Here is an 8,540-nt window from a genome sequence, read left to right on the forward strand (position 1 = left end):
GGAAGAACTGTCAAACCTGGGACTGGCATCCAGCACTGAACGGCTGGATTGCTGTTGGGGTGGGAGGAAGGGAAGGGGCTGGTTGGAGCCAGGGAGGGAGAGATCTGTACATGTGGTGTGTTTTAACATACCTTTCCTTTTGAAATACAGAGAACCTTGGTTGGTTTGGTGAGAGACTTGAGGGGAATAGCCTTTGCCTTCAATGCCAAGACCAGCTTCATGATGCTGTTTGAGTGGATGTATCCTTCTGTTGCCCTAAAACTTGAGTCATTCTGTCTGTCAGAGGGGAGAGCTCTGGCTGAATCCAAATGCCCTATTTTCCCTGCTAAATCCTGACTGGGGGTTTCTCTTCATTTTTACAGAACTCGGTGTCCTGTCTGTAAACCCTAAAATAGATTTAACTTGGTCTGGTTGCAACCAAGTCAACCTAGAAATCTGCTTAAAGCTGAACTGTTGTTTTTTTTTCCGATTGGACTTAAAGCAATTTGACCTGTAAAGCACAAAGGCCTTTAATGGGCTGCTGATGTCTCAGCAGCGACAAAAGCTCTCCTCTTGCTCACTAGAGCCAAGAGCAGTTGGTATCTTTGTCCTCTTGGTGAGAGCATAGCTGCTCAAAGAGCACCATATCTGGGCTCCAGATTGCTCTTTGGCTGGTGAAGGTCAGCTGTCTGTTGCAGTGACAGATCTGTATATCTGTCTTCTCTTTCATTTAAAACCTTTTTGTTTCTGTTTGTCCTAGTATAAGAAGTGTGTATGCAATCCCAACAAACTCAAGATTTTTTTTTTTTTTTTTTCCTGTGATTTCCAGCCACCGCTGAAATTTTCTTATCTTAATTCCTTAAAAGAAAACTCAGTCAACTAAAATTTATAGACTATACTAATCCTTAGAGTACAGATCCACTCTTTTGAAAGCCATAAATACAGAGTTAAAGAACCACAGGAAATTAGTTCTCTGAGTTATGTTAATTGCTCCCAACACTCCAGTATCTATCTACACAAGGAAGGAACACAATTTGAAGAAGACATCATAACATATCATGGTTAAAAAAACGTTATGCCTAATGCATTTTCGTATGAATTAAAAGCGGTTTGAACCACTTAAGAGGAGAAAAAAAAGAGCATGTCTGAAACATGGGCACAAAGTATGCACACAGTAGAAATAATTGATCCTAGTTCTGTGTTATCTGTCACTTTAAATCCCCCTCTCTAGCAGCTGCAGCAATAAGGGAGTGAAGCCCATGAAAAGCAGTTACAGGAAAAGGGAGAAAGGAAACAACACACTGTGATTACAGTTTTGAATTCAAAAGATTAGAAAAAATACATCAGTATTAATAGGGTAGCTTCAAACAACATAAAGATAGAAAAGTAAATGACATTAGAAGAAAAACATATTGATAACTGTACACAACAGTATAAATCTCACAGTGTAACCAAAAATATAAGTAAGAACACTGTGAAAATCTATAAACTGTAAGACATCTCTTTTATGTTAAATGCTTGGTTTTGTCAAATTAACTGTTTATCTGATGCAAAAGGGAAAAAAAAAAGGTCATTAATATGCTGTTCCACTTGACAATTCAGAATGCTGAAGTTTGAATACTGGCCTTGTGCCAGCTGCATCTCAAGTATTTTCTGATTTATGATGTACAGTTTGTGTTGATGTACTGCTAGTCGATCCAAAGTTTTCACTGCTTAAAACAGGCTGAGCGTCAGTTAGCTCAGTCAATGTTAACACTGACCTTTCTTGGCTCTGTTTCAGATTTTACACACCTGCAGGTATAACTGCCCTTCAGCTCACACATACCCGTGGCTGAATTAGGGCTAGGGCTGAATGTGGAGGTCATCACTATACTCTGGAAAACCACTGAATACAAGGATACAAAGTGACCGTGCGTAACCTGTTAGATATGCGTATCGATTTACAAATACCTCTTTGTAAGAGGTAATCAAAATGCAGATTTTCTAAAGAAAGAAGCTGATTAATTTCCCAAACTTCCTATTAAAAAAAAACCTAAAAGGCTATTCAGATCTCCCTGTATCTAAAAACAAATGAAGGATCTGATTTATATCACTGAAATAATAATTAATTATTAATTTCATCTACCCCAGACAAGCAAAGCTATCTTACTTTTTTCTCTTCCATATCAAAAAGAAAAATAGATTTGGACAATACACAGATACTGTCTTGCAATATACAGTCATGGTTAGCTTGAAAGGCATCTACTGAGAATTTTCTTAGACAAATCTATATAGAAAGCTTTTAAACATGTAGTATTTTTTAAGGCTCCCTCAACTTGTCCGGACTACAGGGCCTGTACAGGTCAGCCAGCTTGAATATCCAGGCTATGGTAGTCTCAGAAAATTATCTCAGTTACACTGCATAAAATGAATGATAGTTAGGAATGGAAAAATGCATAGTCCCACACAGAGTAGAACTAAAATCTAAAATCCTAAATCTCTATGCCAGTTTCAAGTTTGTATAGCTGTGATGAATAGAAGACAGTCTGGCATGTCAGGGTTTTCTATATGACTGATAATGTTAAGAGATACTTCATCACGGCTGGCTACACAGGAGTGTTTAGCTTTAAAAGAAAAATAATGTCTTTCATTTGCATATTCCTCTAATCCTAAAGTTGAAATAATGGAATTTTGGTGGTACTTCACATTTGTTATTTGCTATGCAAAAAGCATTTATAAAGTAAGAAATGACACAAAGGCCTAGAAAGTAGGCTTTTTCCTCCCCTAGCAGCAGACTAAAATACTTCTTTTTTTTTAGCACTTGGCAGTGTCATGTCACCGCGCTCCAGCATGGGCTGATCAATGGCAGTCCTTATTCCTGGTATTAGCCTAAAATTTGGTTGTCCTTGTCTGCCAGAATAACCACTGTTGTCCCAGCTGAGCTCCGGGGCTCTTGTAATATAGATATTACTTCCTGGAATAATTCTTAAAACAACCATGTCCTAAATCAAAATAAGTGTTTGTATACACTGTAGGCTGAAATACATTTGATCTGGTGTACAATGTTTTGTGCTCTGTTGCCTGCATTCTCAGTGATATGTTCTTAATTGTCATTCTACGGTTGTTTGCTTTTTTTCCTCTGATGGTTTTCTTATCAACAGCTTTGTGAAATCAGTCTTTCATTGCTAACATCTTCTTGTTTAAGTTTGGTTAAATATTTCATATTTTAAATATAGCATGTTAATAATTATTTTTCTGTTCTGAATTGGAACAGTGTAGCCGAATGCATTATTCAAGAACAGCATCTGATCTTATTTAATATCATGTAACGCTTTGCTTGTTCTTACTCTTTTTTTTCATGTAGATGCAATATAGCACGCTTGCCAAATGTGTACAAGTACGTTTCTCCCAAACAAGCTGTTCAGAAATGTTATTAGCCTAAATATCTTGTCCTGAATTCTTTAAAGCATGTTTCTTCTGAGTCAATCATCATTTTTTTGTGCATCAGTTATAGTAAGCTATTTCAGAAACAGCTGTGCAATAGGATGTACCATAATATGATATGGAAAAAGTTAATCTGCTAAGAAAGTTAGTGGCCTTTTTTTTTTTTTCCTCTGATTTCTAAGCTGCGCACTCAGTCTGCTTGAATCTCTCTTAAATATCTCTAGGGTTTGAGAACGAATGTTTTCAGGTAGTTGGATGCCTAGAGATCTATGGTTGTGTAGTTTTCCAAGAGTATTTAGTCATATACAGTAACTCCAGCGACAATCAGCAAGTATTACACAACTGTATCCTCCTGAAAATTCCATAAGGTGCCTTTTTACTTCCTTGACAACTAAATTTCTTCGTGTGTCTTGTACAAGTTGTGATCCTGGCAGTAGTCATACTAGACTTTCACCAGCATGGATCTAAGCAGCCCTGAGAGGTGTTACCGCAGATGGGTTTGCCTGAAAGTGGGCATGTCCTCCCTTCTGGTAGTAAACGAAGTTTCTGTGACTGAAAGAATAAGCTTTTGTGTGTACAGGAAACACAAAATTAATTGCTTTTTATTCTCCATCTCCAGCTTCTCAGTGCTGACTCTGCCCCTTTATTTTAAAACTTAAGCTCTCGTTTATGGCTCACACAGTGTCTTTTTTTCATTCAGTAGACAATGTTTCATCCTTTAGTCGTCGCTGGAGCCGTTCATTGTCACTAGCAATAATTTTTGATACACACCTTGCCTTAGGAGTCATATACATAAGTTCATGTAAGATGCCAAGCTCCTTAGGGTATACTGACTCTTACTGTGGTTCCATAAAAATGGTTTTGTTTGTTTTTCAAAATACCTCATGGCTATATAAATATGGCTGGCAATGCAGCGCTGAAATTCAATATTAAGAATGCTATGCTCTGGTAGCATTTTTCCTTTCTAAGTATCATCAAAGGATCGCTTTTTTGTGAAGAGAAACTGCTATGTCAAAAGCTTCTGTAACTGCACAGAATATCCTTCCTTTCCTGACCTTTTATATCAGGCTGAGTCTCCCTGGCAAATTTAAAGCCTACTGTAAATGCACATCATTTGTTTTCTCTTTATAAGGATGGGAGCTGTATGCTTGATTGTGAGGCTAAACACTGGCCTGCACAAATTGTTCAAGTAAAAAAAGATGGGTCTGAATATCATGAGCCTGGAACATCTGTGGCCATGTCTGAAGCTAATTTTTTTAATTACTCGAAATAGCAAGCAGGATGTGCAGCCAGTAACCTTCATCACCATATCATAACGTTTTATAAGCAATTTTACATTCTGTGTGTTCTTCTTTCCTCTCCACTGATACTAATTTGGATTGGCTGTGGGATGCGACATATGAATAAGGGTGCAACTAGAGTACACAGTGTGTAAGTCTGCTTATAAAACCTTATGATAAAAAAGGCATCTAAGTTAACCTTTTTTATCCTGTTTATGTGAATAACCTGTTGGTGGGAAGTGTACCTCATGACATCAATGATATTTATATAATGAAGTCGCAACTTCATTTCTGTTCGAATTTTCTCCCAAATAAATGATCAGATAAATTATACAGGGGGTGGGTGTGTGTTCTGGTAAAACAGATTACGTTATTAAAATATATCTGAACTTGTAACTTGCTTGACTTCACAAGCAATCTCATGTGAAATGTTAAGTCTTTAAAGATGGTTTAATCAGGTGTGTAGGTGTGTACGCAACACAGCTAGATGAGTTTACTTCTGAGTCTCAGATTTATGCTGTGTGTATTATTCACTGGAGTCTGAAATGTTGATTTGATGATTATTTTCCACCATTATATCACTATTTGCTATTTTCTCCAGTATTTCTTTCTGTAAACTAATTTGGTACAGTGTTTGAAGAAGACAGACACAAAAGAAGTGCAAGCACAGTAAAGCTAAGTTGTTTAAATTTAGAACTGTCTGGGAAATTTTCAATTTTCCTCCATTAGAAAAATGTTGGTTTGTAGAAAACAAAAATTATCCATTCAATTCAAGCAATTGCCTACTAAGGAAAGAACTGGAAAGGGTTTATAAGCTATTAAAATACCAGACATTTTAAAGTAAAAGGGTTGCTTGCAGGTCAAGTCTCCCTTTAGTACTTTTAATTAAAACACAATAAGCCTGTAATTAAAGAAATAAAAGGTAAGAATTTAAGAAATACTTCTAAAATCACATGAACTTAGGTTGGTCTGATTAAAAACATGACATTTTAAATACAAAATGGGATATCAACTTCTTCTACCAGTACTAGGTATGAAGAAATACAGACATCAAGGAAAGTCTCACATGATTCTCCCCTTCTTCTCCGTTTGTGTGAGACCCCCCCTGCAGTGCTGTGCCCAGCTCTGGGGCCCCCAACAGAAGGACATGGACCTGCTCGAGCGGGTCCAGAGGGGGCCACAAAGATGCTCAGGGGGCTGGAGCACCTTCCCTGTGAGGACAGGCTGAGAGAGTTGGGGGTGTTCAGCCTGGAGAATAGAAGGCTCCGGGGAGACCTTATAGCGGCCTCCCAGTACTGAAAGGGGCTACAGGAAAGATGGGGAGGGACTCTGCATCAGGGGGTGTAGGGATAGGATGAGGGGTGATGGTTTTAAACTAAAATATTTAAATGGAAGAAATTCTTCCCTGTGAGGGTGGTGAGGCCCTGGCACAGGTTTCCCAGAGCAGCTGTGGCTGCCCCCTCCCTGGCGGTGTTCCAGGCCGGGTTGGACGGGGCTTTGAGCAGCCTGGGCTGGTGGAAGGTGACCCCGCCTGTGGCAGGGGGGTTGGAATTAGATGGTCTTCATGGTCCCTTCTAACTCAAACCATTCTATGATTCTGTGGTAGAAGAAAAGGTGTCTTGCATCTAGCACCTCTAAAATATCCTGATGGTGATTACAAACTGGAGCAAACAGGGAGTGGTTCACCTAGGTCCAACCCCAGCTCTGCATCAATTTTTGTATTAGACTATCTTTCCCTTTACAGGGATGTATTTCTCAGGTATGTGCAGTTCTGTATTCTAAGCACCTACTTTATTTCCATCTTTGTCTGTTTTGCTTCTCCTTTTCCATTAATAAGCTTACTTGGTTTAGAATAATGGTTTCAGAAGCTGGGTTTTGGTCCCTTTGTGCTATAACCCAGAAACAAGTATTCCAGAGAACATGTATCTGAGCTGATGCATCTGCACTACAGCTGGGCTCTGCATTTCCATGCCTCCTTCCAACATGTGGGGTGAGCTGGGACAGCAGAACAGAAATCCAACGTGGCTATTTTCCAGTGGCACAATGCCCAGGACCTGACAACACTAAGCTCTTTGGCAGCAGCTTCCAATTTCATTGGAGTCAGGCCTGGCCTTAAAATGAGGGAGCTGATCACATCTCTCTACCAACTCACTGGCTGCAAGAGTTACTCGTCGCAAGAGAGAATGTGACACCCCCTTTTCCATGAGACTGATCAATTATGATTAACTCTGCTAATTAAACTTGGGCTACAGAGCTGTAACACTGGTGTAAGTGATCAGAACCAGACCCATCGGCCATTTTGGTTCTAATTTTCATTTGTGCAAATGTCATTTCACCTTGCTTATTTAACATACTGGTCTCTTTATACTGTCAAAGCATGAAAAGTGTCTTAGTGTATAAGTGACATAAATCTGACCCTTCCACGTCCAGGAAATAAATCTTTTAAATCTTCACTCTTTGGGACAAGAATAATTAATGTAGACAATAGTTTACATGCTCAAACCCTATTTGTACCACCTCTCATTCTGATGAGTGAAGGGAGCAAAGCATTTATGTGATAAATATGCTAACCTTTTGCACAGAATACACAAGTATGCGTGTGAAAAATTCCTTTTATACTTCAGATGTTTTCCATTTTATTTTATATTATACTTTCACAGTAAATACACAGATATATCCTAATTTATTTAGGATAATATATTCAGTCAAAGAAATATTCATGTGATGAATTTCCCCAAACATTATGCAAAGAGCATTATTCAAAATTAAACAGGAAGAGTCACTGATTTTGTTTGCTAAGATTACAAGTAAAGTACCATAAGGCAAAATTAGCAGTCGGCAAATGCTATTAAGGGCATCCGTTGACTACAATTAGACTACAGAATGCAATCAGATGGATACTATTCTAGGCATCTTAAACATGTACATGATTAAGAGTCTGCTGTTAAGGAGTTTACCTTATGTGCTCTGCGTTGGAAATATAAATCGTATGAATTAGAGACATTTTGAAGATCGGTAATAAACCAGTTGATAATACATAATATTAATCTGCAATCTGTTTTATTAGCTACTGACTTATTCTTTCTACACACAGAGAAAAGCTGGCAATTTTGTTACCACTGCATTCAATACAAACGTTTCTACTGAATTGTCTGAATTTTCTTTGGGAAGCCACAGTTCCTGTTCTGGTAAGAGAACAATCCAGTAAAAACAAAGCTTTCTACTAATGAATTAATATGAAAAAAGAATCAAAGAGTAGGAGAACACTGGTTTATAATATGACAGTATCAGGTCGTCGAGGATGAAATTAAATAATAGTCAATGTAGATGACAGCAGTTTAGTTTCTGTTTTTCACAAGGTGAAATAATAGCCATAGTAATAGGAAAGCCTGTATTCCTCAGAAGCAGCTACATTCTTTGAGGAACTGTAAGCATGTCAGTAGCCAAGGTTATTAGGACTGTTCAGAATAACTGAAGGACATCATGGGACAACACATGCTTTTCCTTCACAACTTGGCAATTTTTATGAGTAAGTCAGCTGACTGTAACAGTCCCGTGGATTCATACTTTAGTTTGTTTGGTTTATCCTCTATTGTCAAATTATTACTTGTAGAAATCCTGCACATTTTCATACAGATAATTTACTTTATCACTTCTGTTCCATCTTGATCTATGTTGCTGGTGGTGCAATTTTTATAAATAACATTTTTATGGATGATGATGCACACAATACTTGCATGCATATTAGATATAGAAAATATAATATTGAAGAGAAAAGATTTAGTATACACTCTCAGAAATGCTGGGGGCAGGGGAGAATTAAAAAAAAAAAAAAAAAAAAAAAAAAAAAAAAATTTT

This window comes from Athene cunicularia, assembly GCF_003259725.1.
Source record: "Athene cunicularia isolate RWA chromosome 4 unlocalized genomic scaffold, athCun1 chr4_part2, whole genome shotgun sequence".
In the NCBI taxonomy this organism is placed as follows: Eukaryota; Metazoa; Chordata; class Aves; order Strigiformes; family Strigidae; genus Athene; species Athene cunicularia.